An 18,909-nucleotide genomic window follows, 5' to 3' on the forward strand; every position below is an offset into this window, starting at 1 on the left:
ACTTGAATGGTTTTAAAAGAGGATCAGCCTAATTCATGGCAGGTAAAGCTAGTAGCTAGGATGGCCATGCTCTGTCTCCACCATTGGAGGCTTCTGAATACCAGTTGCTCGAAACTTCAGGAGGGGAGAGTGTCTTGTGGTTGGATCCTGCTTGCAGGTTTCCCACAGGCCTCTGGTTGGCCACTGTGAGAACAGGACGCAGAACTAGATGGGCCGTTGTCTCTTCAAGAGGCTCTTTGTATCTTCCTCTTTCCTGATGCAACCAGTTTATTCTGGTGCATCAGCAATGAGGGTTAGATGGTTGTCTCTCTTTGGTCCTAAAACTGAGAAGAAATGAACTGTGATTAGAAAGGTGGGAAGGGAAGAAACTTACAAAGGGTGAGCAGACCATTCTATACAGTTTTTTACAGCACAATCCTAACCACGTCCACTCAAAAGTAAGACCCATTGAGGACTGTGTAATATTTTATCATTAGAAAATGTGCCCTTTATTTTGCACTTCTGCTGTATGTTGCCATTCTGCAGTTTGTTTGTTTGTTTGTTTGTTTTACTTACAGAGACCCAGTGTGTTAATTAATACGATTTTGCAAAATCATCTTTAAAGGCTCTTTGCTCCAGCTCCATGTAAATCTTTGTCATCTCCATATTTCCAGCATATTTTATGCAAATGGTTGTTTAAAAATGAAAATTCTAATGCCAAATGAAGAAAATTCATGGCATGCATCTTGTGTTGCAGTTTAATCACTGTATACCCAGGAAAGTATTGACAGTTGTCCCGAGGAAGCTATTAAAGCCCCTGTCCAAGGTTAAATGAAATTGCAGTTTATCAGAGCAGCATTGAGAAAATAAGGGAATCTGTTCATGGCTCTTGATTAATGCCAAGCGTGATCAACACAAGGGGGTTCATTAAGCTATACATCATGTGGGTAATTTAACATGTCATTGTCCCTGCTGTCTGCCTTAACTCTCTGCACAACACTATGTTCCAAAGTTGTATCAGCTACAGATGTAGAACTTCTGCATCCCAGAGTTTAATCACACTTGGAATGACTCGCTGGTTTAATTTTTATTCATCAGTTCAGTTTTGAGGTATCTTTTTCTTTTCTTTTTTAAGTCCGTAACTTTGCCGTCTTGATTCATCATGTGGGTATACATAAACAGCATATTAAGACCTCAGGAACTGCTGCCAAGAGTATACTCTTCAATTTGCAGGATCATTCATTCATGCTCATTAGCTTGAGGGAGATACATCAGCTTTGTATTCCAGATAGAGTGCAACTCCATTTGTCTGGGACAGATTTAAAATACTCAGCTGAACAACAGGCTCCTACTGACATGTCGGCCATGTGGAGGTAATCCAGGAGAGTATGAACTGCTGGCTCAAATAATGGAGGTCCTGCTTGAATGTGGTTCAGCAAAGCTTTCAGCAATGATCCTGTGAATTAGAGGAGAACAATCAAGCCTTTAAAAAACCCCAACAACAACCAAGAGATATACCAGTCTTTAAAGCCTTCATGCCGTTATGGCTGCTGTGATAGGCAGTAGGTTGGTTCATACTGGAAGCCAGAGTTGGGATTGTGTTGCAGGTGAGGGGCAATGCCATTGGAATGACCTACTGTGCTGGCAGATCAGCTTATAGGAAGAGACCAGAGATTGCCTTGATTCCTATTTGCTTATAATAAGGCAAATCTCCAGCTGTGTAAATTAATTCGCATGAAATTAGCTGCATTATGCCCAGAATAATTTTGGTCCATAACGCAGAAGCAGTGCATTTTTTTTCTGGGGGGACGCAGAGGTACATATACCCCTAAACATTTTTTGAATCTTTCTACTTTTGTCCATTTATTTTCTCCAATTTGAACTATAAAGTGGTGATTTTCTTGAATCAAAACGAGAGTACCCTTAAACATTTTTTAAAAGAAAAAAAGCACTGTGCAGAAGTATAAAATTTGGTGCCCTCCACCCATTCCCCAGTAAGCAGCAAAACAAAGTGAAGTCCAAAACACACAGATCTATCTCAATAAGAGCCATGGGTCAGTCCTTTATGCTGTTAGAGGGATTCCAAAGTGTTTGTGACCTGTCAGTCCCTGAATTTGCACAAATGGCATTTGAGAAAGGGCTCAAAGAGTATTTCTTCATTGATTGTGGCTGTGGTTCTGCTGGGGTGAATGGAGACTTTTGCATCTCTGCCTGAGACTACAGTTGGCGGAAAGTCACCACCATAATCAGAATCTTACAGCAATTAATACCAAGTAGCACAACCCCAAATGTAACTGGTTGAGTACGCATTCTACCGGTGATATATAAGCACTTGCAAATGGTCGTGCAAATGCTCATCTTTCATTGTAGTCTTTTTAACAATACCTGTGGTTGACATGTAAATGTCTGTAAAAAAAATGTGCTTATTAATTCTCCATGCACATCCAGTATGGACAGCATACTCAGCAGTTTGCATCATGCATTTCGGGTATCCAACGAACTTTCTGACATGCTGATTTCATTTTTCCACTTTATGCATCTTCTAGTGAAAGCGAATTTGACTGTCCACACCTGAAAAATATTTATTATTATTATTTTAATGTGGGGTTCCAGGAGTGCGTTGAATTAGCTCCAAGCAAAAATAGCAATGGTATCAAGGGAATATAAATGTTCTAGTAAACTATACGAGGGGACTGTTTAATTTAATGATAGTGATTGCAGAACTAGGCACTAGAGTGGGGTGTTTTTAATTAAGTTGGCGTTTAGTTAAAATTAGCCTCCATTCATTATGCAGTGTGCAAGTTCTTTACCTTAATATGAAAAGAAGGTCATTCTCATAGCCACAGTCCTCTTCTTTAATACTTTTTTGTTTTGTTTTTTAAAAGATACTGTATTGTGTTGTGCTTCCATTAATTATCAAGGGTTTATTTACAAGACAATAATTAATTATACCTCTGGGAAGCTCAAGTGTCTAAGATGAATCAAAGCAGACTTGATAAGAAGCGATGAAAGTCTCACATAATTAAGCAAGGCACTAGAGACCAATTGTTTATGGAATTATTTTGCTGGAGTTAATTGATACTAATTATTTAATCTGATTTTCTTCTTCCCAGTGATTCTTACACCAAATCACTGCACTCTGCTAATGGAAGACACACAAATGATTTTATCAAGGTGTTCTTCCTGTTTTTGTTTGGGAAGAAAACACACTGGGCCAAGACAGAAAATGTAACTGAAAGCTCAGAATCAGATTTTTTTATCAGTCAGATAGGAAGCTGTATGCAAGCCATCGATGGTAAGACATATTTAGGCATGAAACATATCTAAAAGACTATGTTAGGGTTTTTTTTAAGTTGGAGGTACACTTTTGTGATTTGATTTAATTTGCCTCCTTGTATAATTGGTGTCCCCCCTTCTTTCCCTTAAAAAAATGCTTTAGTTCAAGTCCAGTTCATAAAATAGTTAACCATCTTCATATATCATAAACTATGTTCTAAATATGATTTATGGTACAGATTGGATGTGCAATTAGAACTTTAAAAGTTGCTAACATTATAACTTGAATGCAGGAATTGCAGGGTAAAATATTATGGTTGGCAACATTATCAATGTCCTACTTTGGAGATTTGGCAGGGGAATGAAATGTTGTCTGGAAAAGCAGATACAATGTAGTTAGAACACTTTGAGCTAATATATTTAGTTCTGCCATGCAGTTGCTTTAGCATATCTGACCGTTTATAACTTGTTACTTTCTTAAAAGTAGATGGAAAAGCTCCCAGCCCACATCTTGTCGCTTTGCTCTGGGCCATAGGCAGCTCTGAAGTTCATAAAATGTTTCCAGAATTTATTAATTCAGTATTTATGCAAATGGGCTGAACTAAATCATAGAGTGAACCCACTGAAATTGATGCGATGCTTACTTAAGTCCATTGATCTTTGTGGGTCTACTCTGAATATAACTTAGTTCATTATCACTGCCTGGCTGAGAAGTTAAGTACACTGAACGTGGAAGTAATTTCCACTGAAATAAAATCCCAAGTCAGTATTAAAACTCTTACTTATAGTCTCAACAGCAATCTGTGTAATAGGTAACAGAATAGTCTAGAAATCTGTGGTCCTGTCCCACAGTACAGTAAACACATTTTCATTTATATGATGTTTCAAGGCTGCCTCCTTATGGCTTCTGTGGCATTTTCCTAGCCTTTTCAGTATTTCCCTATTGTTATTTTTAAAAAATCAGTTTTTAAACTTTGTAACTGCTCAGTTCAGGACTACAGTGCCAGATTCAATGGTATGCTGGTGCAGAACTTGTAAAAAAGCATGACACTCTGCATGCATGCTCACACAGGTGCAAAATCTTGTTTTATGATGATATGATTAATACCATCATGATGATGCATGGAATGTCCTCCCCGAAGGCCATTACCATCTTCCTTCAACAGCTACATCTGTTTGCAGTTACAAGCAACCCTTCAAATGTTGGCAGACCATCCCAGGTTTCATAGTTAAAAACGGCAACAATCCAGTCCTTCACAGCAGAATGGTATTTGCATGTGATGATATCTTGTAAATGTTGTACCAATATCCAAAGACACAGAAATCTGCTTGGTTGCAATAGAACTTCACAGATCAGGACGCAGCTTTATTCTAATTTATATAATATTATTCGTGAACTGGAAGGCACAACTCCAGAATTCCACATATGGAATTGAGCTTTTCTGCAGATTCCAGCTTATTGCTACATAAGGATCCATACGACTAGGGAGATACTGCATGTGTAGATATTATCTATAGTTTCTATATGTCTTCTGAAGCTGGGTTAGGAACCATGTGCAGCACACATCCAAAATATGGCTGTTGCAGATTAGAGATGGATTCGGTTCTGATGCCAAGAGTTGACACTACACAGCGACGAGAGGGTGAACTTTCCTCTGATGCTGATGAGAATACATATCTCCTTCATCTGACTCAGAACCACATGTGTGTTTTTCTAATTACGTATTGCTTCACACAAATATCTCAGGATCAGAGTCTATGTCTAATAACCAGTCTCCATGAAACTTTGCATGGAGTAAGCTTCTAAAATATATGGTTCCCTTCTGCCTCCCGTAATATCTTGTTTAAAAGACTGAAGAGCTTTGACGAATAAAAGTTTCCCTACATGGTTTCTCTGACTAACGTCTTCGAGAATGTTGTGGATATGAACTATTCATTAGGTGCATTCATGGCACAGTCTGTCTCAGATTTTAAGTTAAGGAAGCAATCTAGATGTTCATCGTAAATGTGTTCTTGAGCTTGGACCATTCTGCCACTTTGCCATGACTGAACCGTAGGGAGCTGTCAGAGGGGAATCAGGGGCTGGATGCTAGGAACCAGGAACTGTGCCAAAGAACCAAAGACACAGAACCAAAGAACACAGAGAAATAAACCAGAGCTGTGGAAGACTTTGTTGCTCAGGCAAAATCACAGCCAAACAGGAAGCTCTGTCCAGGAGGACACAATGCCTAGTGTGGGTTAGCAAGGCAAAACCAGAACCTAAGAATTCTCCACTGCCCTGAAAGTGCTCTAAACTGCTGCTCTGTTAGTTCACTAGAAGGGGAAGCTGTACATGAAGCTTAAGATTCCCAGCTGTTCTGGCACTGGGGATCAGCATGGACTGCTCAGGGGTTCATAAGGGCCCATCACCATACCATTAGGGTGCCCCTCAGGTAATGGAGTTTGCTACTGCTGCTGCTGAAGGCTCAGTGGTGGTGGTTTTCTATGGAAGCCAAGCCACCAGCTGCTCACCTTTGATCCGCGGTGGGCAGATGCCATCTTACATTCCCCCCACGATAGACAGCAGGTGTAGCAGCAGTGCAGGATGGTATACTTGGCTGATATGAAGGGAGTCCTGCCAACGGCACTATTGTTGAGAGTTCACCAGAGGCTACTGTTGAGGATCCTGGTTCAAGCCCTTCAGCTGTTTTGAAGTACAATAACATAGTATGCATTTTCCCTCCCTGCTTTGAAATGTCAAACAGGTTTAAACTTCAAACAGCGAATTATATTGTAAATGTATATATCATGCTTCATAGTGATCTTGCAGACTTCTAGTCAGGCATTGCATATTTTGACATCTTTTTGTGTTGTCATCCCTACTAATGGAATGGGTGATTCACAGCCTGTGCACCAATTTTCATCCATTCTGTTCAAGTAAGATTTTGCATTTTTTTTTCATTTATGTATTTATTTGCATTATCCTATTGATTAGCCTTTGAAAACAGCTGAATGGGTCAAGCTGGTATTTGAACTTTGAACATGGAATTGGCCTTGAACATGTGCACCAAATATTCATTCCAGTATCTTTATATTCAATGGTATTGTCATGTTACAAACAAGAAAGCTGCTAAAGAAGCAGAATTCTGAACTAAAGAGCCCTACCTTGGCTTTGCCAACAAAGAGAGACTATTACGTTTTCATAAGACAGCCCCCAGCCAACATCTTGGAGAGTTGTTCTCTCAGATAATTTACTCTGTTTAGACTCAATAAAATATCCCATTTATTTCAAAGAGCTCTGGATCAGGCCCATCAGGCTATATATAAACCATCATTCTCTCTCTCATTATTTTATGTTGATGCAGTTTGTTTTTAAACTAAACCTAAATCAATTTCAATTGAATTTATTTGTCCACATCTTGTGGTGGGAATTTAATCAGCCTTATAAATGTGCATTTAACAGACAAGGTAAAAAATTGTTTGGTTGGAGAATCTAATTATCCATATATAAATAAATGGGCAGCGCACAGAGAATCTCAGTACCATACTATCCCATTTTGTCTGGGAAATATACAGGTCATCTAGAGCTAAAGAACAGGCATATGGAGAAATGAAATGTTGGAGTTTAAATTGTAATAGGAAAATGCAAGGGTTTTTTAAAAACATCTCTTTGTGTGCATGCACTGGTATTATCTATCTATCTATCTATCATCTATCTATCATCTATCTATATCTATCTATCTATCATCTATCTATCTATCTATCTATCTATCATCTATCTATCTATCTATATATCTATCTATCTCTATCTATCTATCTATCATCTATCTATCTATCTATCTATCTATCTATCTATCTATCATCTATCTATCATCTCTCTCTCTCTATCTATCATCTATCTATCTATCTATCTATCTATCTATCTATCTATCATCTATCATCTATCATCTATCATCTATCATCTATCTCTATCTATCTATCTATCTATCTATCTATCTATCTATCATCTATATCTATCTATCTATCTATCTATCTATCTATCATCTATCTATCTATCTATCTATCTATCTATCTATCTATCTATCTATCATCTATCTATCTATCATCTATCAGATAGATAGATATAATATAGCTTTTTCCTTTAAAGATTTCTTAATTAGGTTCCTAAATGTTAATTTCCTAAAGTGTATCAGCTATCAATGGAATTCTATACCAACATAATTAGTATCTTAGGGCCTTCTCAGTAGTGGCACCCACCCTGTGGTACATCCTCCCATCAGATGTCAAGGAGCTGAGTAACTATATAACCTTTAGAAGACATCTGAAGGCAGCCCTGAATAGGAAAGCTTTTTAATGTGTAATATTATAGTATGTTTTTATATATGTTGGAAGCCACTCAGAATGGCTGTGGCAACCCAGTCAGATGGGTGGGTACAAATAAAATGATGATGATGATGATGATAGAAACACTTATCAGTCCTTGCTCATGGACCATGGTATTGACCTTCATATGGGAGGGCGTGGGCATGACTTCCAGAGAAAGTTGAACCCTGCACCTCTCAGAAATTAAGCTATACCACATCATGTCACGTGTTCCATGGACTGTTGATCCAAACTGACAATTGCTCTGGCTATGTCCATCCATCCTCTGGACCTTTCCGTTGCCACGTTGAGAAATGAAGCTGCTTCTGTGCCCCTTGGCTGTGTTTTAGATTTGAGAAGTGTGCTGAGCATGGGATAACACAAACAATGAACTGGTAACGGAGCTACAAAGGTGGTTTTGGTTTCAGATGTCTAGGAGCTCGGGGGGCTGACCTTGTGAAAGAAAGCATTGTGAAAAAGGAAAGTTGGGGTTTGCAGAGGCAGCCTGACATGATAATCAACTGGACTTGTTCCCAGGATGGAGAGAAACCAAAAGAGATCAGAAAGAAAGGGAGTGAAAGAAAAGGGAGAAAGATGGGGAGAGTCGGGAGTTTGAAATGATGTAGATGACAGATGGAGAAAGTCAGAGGAGTTTTCTTAAAATCGAATGGGGATGGTAAGATTGAGTACAACAAGGATTTGTATTTGCATCTATTAAATCTACCATGGAAGGTATTGATTGTCTAAATAAATTCTCAGTAAGAAAACTGGGCCATAGGATGTGACTGGTCTCCCCCCTCTGAGGACAGAAAGAAAGTGGTCCAACCTTGAAGGCAGATATCCAAGGTTAGATGGCCCTTCCTCATTGCTGTGGAAAAATGGGGTATAGAATTGGATGTCATATGATACCCAGAGAGGTTGGTGCTCCCTACACTTTTCTCATGTTAAAGTCCCTGGCCAACCATCCTTCAGCAGACCCCTGTGAAAGCAAGGCGATACACAACAGTTGCCTCGGTGCTGCCACCACCAAATGGGCCCTGCTGCAGCCATGGAACCGTCCACAGATGCCCAGGGCTGGCACTGGGCCCTAGTCTAAGATGGAGCCTGCTGTGACATGTGCATACTCAAAAAACCAGAAAAGTGTTTCTCCACTTCCTCCCTTCTCTTCAGAAGGATTGCTTAATTCATCTGCAACTTTGGGTAGATATAATTGATTGATTAAATCTATTTAATTGGTTGACAACTCTTAACTATAATCCATGGTTAGAGGTAAATGTGTTTGTTGTTTAGTCATGTCTGACTCTTCGTGACCCCATGGACCAGAGCACGCCAGGCACTCCTGTCTTCCACTGCGTCCTGCAGTTTGGTCAAACTCATGTTCATAGCTTCGAGAACACTGTCCAACCATCTCGTCCTCTGTCGTCCCCTTCTCCTTGTGCCCTCAATCTTTCCCAACATCAGGGTCTTTTCCAGGGAGTAAATGCGTTTAAGCCCACTAAAATTAGTAGCATTAAGTAAACCAAATTCTGTGCTGGAATTAAGTCTCCCTGTGTACCTGCTATGCCGATTTTAAACACATGATCATCAACCTTTTCAGAAAAGCTATTCCTTAAACATCCAGAATCAGTTTCTCCATGTTGAAGCATGAATCTAATAATTACCTTTACTAGATAGGGATGGCTGTGTCTCCCTAAGTCTTATTTAACTAAGCAATAGCTATGGCTATTTTTTTTAGTAGTGCATTAAGAAGAATAAACCCTTTATCTTAGATTCCTCCCCATCCCACCCAACCCAAAGCCTAGAATAAATGTTTAGTGGAATAGACCGTGCACGAGCACAGCTTACACAATCGCTTATGGGCTTAGCAGAGTTTCATTCTCACGCATGTGGCTGTAGAAAGGAAATTTGCATTTTGTCTGCCATTTTAAAGGGACATCCTACTGCCACAAACTAAAGTGTCATGGGGAGATTTCTACTTAGCAATCACCGACACTGGGCTGAAACGTTCCTTCTATTATATTCAACATTGCAATCAATGGGGAGCAAACTAGAATCAATTTTAATTGATCAGTCAGGTTTTTAAATAATTGGCAGCTATTCCACTTGCTTGACAAAAACCCCCACAAAAAAGCCCAACAACAGCCCAACACCAAGCATCTGATGTCTAGTATGTTCCTACTCCATTTCTAATAGCACACAGTTCTCCTTGAGGAAATGTGGCATTGCCATACAGATATTTCAGATATTTATTTAATGCTATTCAGAATTTCTGAGTGGTGTACACAAGTAAAACAACAACAATCATAGGGCACAATTTCTCCAGGACATTGGAGAAATGAAGGGTGGTGAATGCATAGGAATGACACTAAGACCATTATTATTATTATTATTATTATTATTATTATTATTATTATTCCACCATTTTCTCCAAGGAGCTCATTGGCATACATAGTCTTCCCCTTCCTCAATCCCCACAACAACTCTGTGAGATAGGCTAGGCTACGAGGCAGTAACTGGCCCAAGGTCACCCAGTGAGCTTCATGGCCAAGTGGAGATTTGAACCCTGGTCTCTCAGATCCTAGCCTGACTCTTTAACCACTACCCCACACTGGCTTTCATCTAAAAAGAGTTTCATCTACAGCCATTTCAAGGTGATGAGAAGTACAGTGGTACCTCAGGTTACATACGCTTCAGGTTACAGACTCCACTAACCCAGAAATAGTACCTTGGGTTAAGAACTTTGCTTCAGGATGAGAACAGAAATTGTGTGGCAGCAGCACAGCAACAGCAGGAGGCCCCATTAGCTAAAGTGGTGCTTCAGGTTAAGAACAGTTTCAGGTTAAGAACGGACCTCCGGAACGAATTAAGTACGTAACCAGAGGTACCACTGTACTAGGTTCTAGGAATATTTGCACTGGTAAGAAAAATGTGCTCTTGAGCATGATCTGTGGACTGTCAAGTAATGCTTACAAACCAGTTGGTTGTGCAATATTGCCCTTTATCTAAGAGCTAAATTACATAACCAGCAGAAATACATGAACTTATCTGGTTGGCCACTGAGAGAACAGGATGCTGGGCAAGTTGTGCCACTGGCCTGATCCAGCACGCTCCACTAAGGATCTTACGCTACAGCTATTGCTGGACTGTATCACTTTGGGCTGCAGGTGGGGGAATCACACATTCGAATGTTTCAAAACTCCCGGTAAATGGGAAATTAGCATTTTAGGGGAAGGATTCTATTAACCCCCTGCACAGTGCAGGAGACAATGCTGTTGTTTGGTGGGCGAGCAGCACTCAAACGTATGCTTTGCTAACAATATTCCGTAAAGTGGTCCTGTCCAGCAAAAGACGTTGCCGCATTATGCTTGTATGCGTTGAGTGTTAGTGCATCAGTTGGGGCTGATTTTCATAAAGACTGTGTGCTTCAAGTATGGGTTTTTATAACCCAAATTGTGGTATTTGTGTTTCAAATAGGGGACGCTTGCTCTTTCCCCTTCACAGTCTGACTCCAGCTTATCTCAAGGTTTGCAAGAAATGAAGAGAACGGGAAACTGAAATGCCAAGGCAGGATTGGGCCAATTCTGCACAATGCATGCCTTCCTTTTATAAGAATATCTGCTTGGAGGAAAAAAACCTAAGGCTTCCTGTATCAATTAGCAACTGAGAAATGGTTGTGCGCATGGAAGACTATATGGCCCTCCTTGTGATTTTATCACCCCTGCAGTGCAGCTATTTAACAGGAGTGTTTGATCAAGAGAAGTGCTCTGTGCAATTACCACCTGAGTGCAAGGTTCAGCCCCTCTCCATGCTTCCTGTGCTACCTTCCTAGTTCCCTTGTTATCTCATTTAATAATCAGATCTTGCACTTCACTTACCCATTTATCTGTATTGTGCTTGGGACTGCTGCAGGTTTAGGGCTCCCTATCAGTTCAACTTCTCCATATTCTGTTCCTTAGTTTGCTTCCTGTGTGCTTGTCAATTACAGCCTTCAACCTGTCCCTGTGCCAGCTTAACTTTAATTCTGCTCAGAGCCTTAAGGCACACTTAAATTGCTTTGGTTTAACAACTGGCAGCAAGGTGGACATAGATGCTGACTGGATAGAAGATAAACGTGGGGGGGGGGATGCTGTTTTTACAAGTATATGGACAATAAGTAGTAGTTAGAATGTCAGACTAGCACCTGGGCAACCAGGGTTCAAATCCTCACTCAGTACAGTGGTACCTCAGGTTACATACGCTTCAGGTTACATACGCTTTAGGTTACAGACTCCGCTAACCCAGAAATAGTGCTTCAGGTTAAGAACTTTGCTTCAGGATGAAAACAGAAATCGGGCTCCGGCGGTGCGGCAGCAGGAGGCCCCATTAGCTAAAGTGGTACCTCAGGTTAAGAACAGTTTCAGGTTAAGAACGGACCTCCAGAACGAATTAAGTTCTTAACCTGAGGTACCACTGAACATCATGAAATGAGCCTTGAAGCACATTTGAATGACCTTGGAGCAATCGCTGCCTCTCAGACTAAGCTACCTCACAGGGTTGTTGTGAGAATAAAGATGGAGAGGAAGAGAACCATATATGCCAACTTGAGCCCCTTGGAGGAAGGGTGGGCTATCTAACAAACAAACAAACAAAATAAAATGTTCATATGTGCTTACACACACTAATTGCTTCTTTTGAGGTTTTGCCCAAATTTTTCAACCTGGCAACTCGGCAACAACATTTCATGATGTGCTGATAAGTCTTGTCCATATCATCTGAGGATCACTCATATCATTCTAGTGAACATCTGGAGTGTACCAAAAGCCAAATCTAAATTTAGTACAGGGCAGCGAACATGCTTGCTTGTCATGTGGTGAATATGGTTTGGTGTGGACTGGCTTTTCCCCAGGGACGCAGATGGCCTGCAGTTTCTGCATCTTATGCCTCACTGGAAAGACTTCACCTTCTATATTACAACATCCGCTAGTGCAATAGAACATACTGATTCTGCATTTTCTCATAATAAATTGTCAACTTCCCCCACAGTATCTTGGTTTTCTGGTTTTCTTCCCAAGTGCTGTTTAGGCAAATTCTTGATATGATAAAATAGAAACTTATGGAGTGTGGGCACATAATTAAGCTGTTTTGCTGCAGATGCTGCTGAATCGCTCCTCTTCTGATGAAGTATCCAATGTACACAATGTCATGGAAATGGGAAAAAGTGTAATTTGGTTGGTTCCTCTACTCTGCCTCTTGCTGATCATAAATCTACGGCTCTGAAGAGGAAGATGCTGCATGCACCCCACACATTTAAAGCATCTTTAAAGGAACCCCCCTGAAAAATCTTGGGAACTGTAGTTTACCCCTCACAGAACTACAATTCCCAGCACCCTAAACAAACTACAGTCCCCAGTATTATTTGGGTGTCGTAATATGGTGGGAATGCAGCCAGTTAAAACTATAAAACCAAGCTACACTTAAAATGCCTGCTGGTAGGCAGAGGTGCTCAGTTGCATGCACCCATAATTGGGAGGGAGGCGCGTCTCATGTGTGTGACATCACACACGCGTGACATCACACCCACACAGCACTGGGTGTGCCGGAATGCTGGACCTTCGTGGCTCAGAAATGGAAGCAAGAAGAAATACCGACAAAAGGAGAATGGCAGACAAAATTAATGGACTACTCAGAATTGGATAAAATGACAGGAAGGATTCGAAACCTGCGGGACCAGAGATTTACAGAAGATTGGAAGAAATATATGAATTATTTGAAGAGCAACTGTAATCAACAAATTATGTTAGTAGGACTACAAGAAGTTTTGTAAGGAGAAATATATGAAATATTGCAAAGAAGAGAAAGAAAAGAGATATTAGTTATGACATTTAAAAGTAATAGTGAAAATAAGAAATGTATATTAAGTGAATAGATTGGAAAATTTTCAGATGTGATTGATGGAAGTAAAAAAATTGTATAAGATAGAAAAGTACGTTTAATTAATGTTGAAAATGATATGTTGAAAAACTAAAAAAATATATTAAAAAAATAGAATGCTGGAGCTTCGCAGACATCTGGTGACATGTGTTGCATATGTGGCTGGAGGAGGATGACAATTGGGAAGGCCAACCTTTGGGTGCCTCCTCTGCCCCCTCAACATTGAGGGGACACCCCCTCTGCCCAGAGATTTTGAGGGGGACAAAGACACCTCAGCTCCCTGGAGTTGGCGTGCCTGTCGGTAGGTGCCAGACATTGAGGAGGGGTGGTCTTGGCCTTTCTGACCTCAACTAGAGATTCCATAAAACTGGGCCCAAACACACAGCTCATAGTGGATATGAGCCATGCATCCGAGTGATGGGGACTACTGATAGTGTCTTCCCCAAAGATCTTAGTGATTGACTGATCACAAGCAGGGATTGACTGATCACAAGCAGGAATTGACTGATGATTAAGAGCTGTGTGGAAATAAATCACTAATCAAAGACATGGCTACTGGGAACATCAGGAAAGGAATGAAAGCTCTTTGTGACGCAGTTTGAAAAAGAGATTGTTACGGCAGGCCTCGCCACAGGATGATCGAGGGGGAGGAGGACCATGGCATGTTATTATACTGGACTGTGAGTTTGACCTGGCAGGGCCCCCTGAGAAAATTGAGGAGAGACTGGCAGGCCTGTGGAAATTAACGGACAGACTTTGGGAATGTTTGGTACGGAGGTGCAGAAATGGCGTCTGTCTATTTTGATAGGGCTCTTGGAGGAGTGTAAAATCCACACAGGATATAACAACGTTTGTTTTCACCCGCTTGTGGAGACCATCAGAGATCACAAAGAAAGGAATATATGATAACAACAAGAAGATGAGGAAAATAATAAAGAGAAGATTGAACAGAACTGTGAATACTATTTTGACAGAACTGTGTACATTAAAGCAGCAGCAAGAGAGATGATTGGATCCCTTTCTGAGCTTGAAGCATGGGTACCCCCAACAAAAATTTAAAAATTTGGCTGTGTAATTTGGAATTAATGTGATTTGGAATTAATGTGATTTGATTGGCCTGTTAATATAAATTATTTTTAAAAAAAGATCTTAGTGACTGAGCAGGGACATAAGGGATCAAGTGACCTTTGAGATGTCCGGGACTCAAATTGTTAAGGGCCTTGTAAATTGATACAAGAACTTTGAACCTGCCTCAGTAGTGGGTGGGAAGCCAATGCAGACTTATGGAGTTATGTGCTGGGGATAGTCTTTCCCTAGGCCAGCCTTTGTCAACCTGTGGTCCCCAGATGTTGTTGAACTACAACTCCCATCACCCCTAGCTAGCAAGGCCAGAGCTCAGGGATGATGGGAGTTGTAGTCCAACAACATTTGGGGACCCACAGGGTGAGAACTGCTGCCCTAGGCAGTGTCTTGCAGCAGCTGAAGCCTCCAGACTAGGCCCAAGGGTAGCCCCACACAGAGAGCATGGCATTAATTGAGTCTTGAGGTTACCAATGCATAGACCACCGTGGCCAGAGTATCCCTGTCTCCAGTAGTGATGCGGGTGGTGCTGTGGTCTAAACCACTGAGCCTTTAGGGCAGCCCTTCTCAACCTTGGGTCCCCAGATGTTTTTGGCCTACAATTCCCATCATCCCTGACCACTGGTCCTGTGAGCTAGGGATCATGGGAGTTGTAGGCCAAAAACATCTGGGGACCCAAGGTTGAGAAGCACTGCCTAGGGCTTGCCAATCGCAAGGTCAGCAGTTCAAATTCGTGTGATGGGGTGAGCTCCCATTGCTCTGTCCCAGCTTCTGTCAACCTAGCAGTTTGAAAGCATGCCAGTTCAAGTAGATTAATAGGTACTGCTGGGACAGGAAAGTAAATGGCGTTTCTGGCTTCCGTCATGGTCCAAGAGCAGCCATGGTTGTTGCACCAACCATAGCTGATGAAAGGCATTCCTAGCAACTGATGCCACCTGAGCTTCCAGTGACAAAGATGGATCCAAACTCTCTCTCCCCGCCCCAAGGGAGCATAACCAGAACTGGCAACTGGCTAATTTCTTTGAAACAATGTTAAATTTTGTTGTGTGTTGATTTCAGCATTTTGTAGAAATGTGCCTTCAAAGCATGGAGAGCAAATAAATTAGTGGAAAGTTGTGCTGGGCAAACATGCCTTTCTGGTTCTTCTGGAAAACTCTTTATGTCCCCAAAAGAAATTTACATCATATTTGCGATTGGAAATACTATTCAATTGACTTTTAAAAATCATATACTGCCTAAATTTATCTTGTTCTCCACTTACTTTCCATGCCAATTTTTTTATTGTGTAAATATGACAGCAGAGCATTGATTGTCTGTCCTAAGTGCTTAATCAAACTCTATTATACCGCTAACCATAAATGACCTAAATGAACATTATTGCTCTGAAGTGCTAGTAACTATGGATCAGGCAGGAATAAAAGGAGTTGAGCAGCTTTTTTTGTTGCTTCAGAGCAGAAGTTTCCACATTCGGGAACAAAAATGTTTTCATGGCTTGCTATTAACGCTCATATCGGCTTTGTCTAATTCTATGTAAGGTATACTGATTTATTAGAAAGCTCATTCTACAGTAAACTGATAATTGGATGCTGTTGAAGGAATGAGTTTCATTGATCCGGCCAGTGACCACAGATGTAACTGAAGTAAATGCTTTTAACAGTGATGGGGCGTATTTTGGCCATGATCAATGTTTGTGAATCTTCCTTTTTAGTTTTTTAAAAAGATTTATTTAGTAGCATCTGCATTGATCTAAAGCGAGGTATCTTTAATATGTTAAATTTATCTCGACAGAAAGTTTCATTACGTCTCAGTCAGTGGAAACTTTTTTTTTTTGCTTGTTAAAGATTAAAAATATTTGCTGATGCTTGCTAAACATGTAGCCTACTTAGACTTGTTGTGCCAGCAGATGAGCATTGGGGTGGGAGAGAGAAACTATATAAATCAATCTGATGAAATGCCACTTGGCATCTAAGCATTGTGCAAAGGTCTTTGCAAGATCTGGCATAGTTACATGGAAGCCAGTTCAACCAGTGGGCAGGATACAAAGTGGCAGGAGAAGCACTTATGTTAGAACTTCTCTCTTAAAAATAAAAATAAAAATAAGGGTTTGCACAAGAGACATTTAGAGTGAAGGCAGGGGCTTGTAAGAGCAATGGGATGTGCAGCCATGCTTGAGCCACTGCCAAAACTCAGCAGGAACTGGCTTTGGGTCCTTTCCTCCATGCCAAGATTCAAACCAGAAGATATGTAGCATAAATAAAGTGAGCACCTTTAATCAGGTACAGAACATCTTATCCTTACCTCTTGGGAAGTACAACCAGCCCCCATGCAGCTCAGGAGTTGAGAAAGGAAATGTGTGCTTTCCAAGAGGGTATTAAAAAAAACCAATCTTTTTTTCCCTTTTAAAACTCATCAGTTCTTTGAAGGCTGTATGTTTCTGTTCAGCAGGAACTTACCTTGTTGCTTTACTTCAACCTTGAGATCCACTAGACAGAACTACGTACAAAACTTGAAGGAGTGTCTCCATCCCCACCATTCAGCCCGGACACTGAGGTCCAGTTCCGAGGGCCTTCTGGCGGTTCCCACAATTCGAGAAGTGAAGTTATAGGGAACCAGACAGAGGGCCTTCTCGGTGGTGGCGCCCGCCCTGTGGAACACCCTTCCATCAGATGTCAAGGAAATAAACAACTATCTGACTTTTAGGAGACATCTGAAGTTTTTAATGTTTGATTCTATTTTTAATATTCTGTTGTGAGCCGCCCAGAGTGGCTGGGGAAACCCAGCCAGATGGGCAGGGTATAAATAATAAATGTTGTTGTTGTTGTTGTTGTTGTTGTTGTTGGAAGGGTGGGGTATTTGAAGGACATTAGTTCACTCAAAGAATTCTGGGCGTTGTAGCTAACCCCTAACAGAGATGGAATTCCCAGCCTTAACAAACAAAAATGCTACTTATTCTGCCATTATTTTATAATATTAATAATATGATGTGAACACATCCTCAAAAAGATAAGGATTGGAGATGGTCTACCTGTTGTTCAGAGCTGTCCAGGGAGGGATCATAGCTTAGTGGCAGAGGATGTGTTTCATAAACAAAACAACATGTGTTCCATCCTAGGCGTCTCTAGTTGAAGGGACTAGATAGCAGGAGATGAAGAAGACCTCCACCGGAGACAGGGGAGAGCTACTACCAGAGGAGACAGCACTGGGCTAGGTAGGTGGATCAATACATCTATGATTACTTTCTATCCACCTTCATCGGACAAGTCACATTCTCCAGCAGACAGTTATCGAATGGTCCCAGCCACTGGGTTTGTGTGAATTGGCCTGAGCATGGGGAGTGGGGAACTCTTTCCAGCCCAAGAACCACATTCCCTTCTAGGAGGCCAGAAGAAAAAGGTGGGCAGTATTATTATTATTATTATTATTATTATTATTATTATTATTATTAACTCTCAACTCCCATCCTCCATCCAGGAAAGCATGCTCAGAGTTCAAAGAAGAAGAAGAAGAGTTTGGATTTGATATCCCACTTTATCACTACCCTAGGGAGTCTCAAAGTGGCTAACAATCACCTTTTCCCTTCCTCCCTCACAACCCACTCTGTGAGGTGAGTGGGGCTGAGAGACTTCAAAGAAGTGTGAGTAGCCCAAGGTCACGCAGCAGTGGAGTGCATGCGGAGGAGCGGAGACGCGAACCCAGTTCACCAGATTACGAGTCTACCGCTCTTAGCCACTACACCACACTGGCTCCATTCAGGTCAGGCAAAAACACCCAGTAAGAGAGCAAACCAAGGCTGGTAAGGGGAGTCACCTGGGAAGAAAGGAATGTTGCTGGGGAGAACATGTAACCTATAGACAGTTTTAAGGGCTGGCTAGATAGTCTGGAGGGCTGGATTTGACCCCCTGAACTTCCACATCCCTGTGACAGATCTTGTCTTGCTTTAGCTATGGTGGAAAACATTTGCCTCTGAGCATTCCTATTAACATCAATGGGACTGGTCTGGAATACGGGTTCATAGAGGGTACCTTAATCCGAACCTTCATCCCACCTGCTTCTGTAAAAGAACCCACAGCATTCATTACAGTAGTTGAACAAGACGGAAGCCTTGTAGGGCAATTTACATGTATTTGTGATGAAGGGCAAATGAAAGTTGTGAGGCGGGGAAAGGGACGAGCTCCCTGTTCTATAATCCCTAAAGTGGAATTAATAGAAAGGTCGTTGAACTGTTCTACTGGGTGTCTATAGAAAGGGTATAATCAAAGGAGGTACAAGATCTCATTCAGTGGGGGGTGGGCTTTGCGACAGATTTGATAGCACAGGAGTTAA

This window comes from Podarcis raffonei, chromosome 12, assembly GCF_027172205.1.
Source record: "Podarcis raffonei isolate rPodRaf1 chromosome 12, rPodRaf1.pri, whole genome shotgun sequence".
NCBI classification, from domain to species: domain Eukaryota; kingdom Metazoa; phylum Chordata; class Lepidosauria; order Squamata; family Lacertidae; genus Podarcis; species Podarcis raffonei.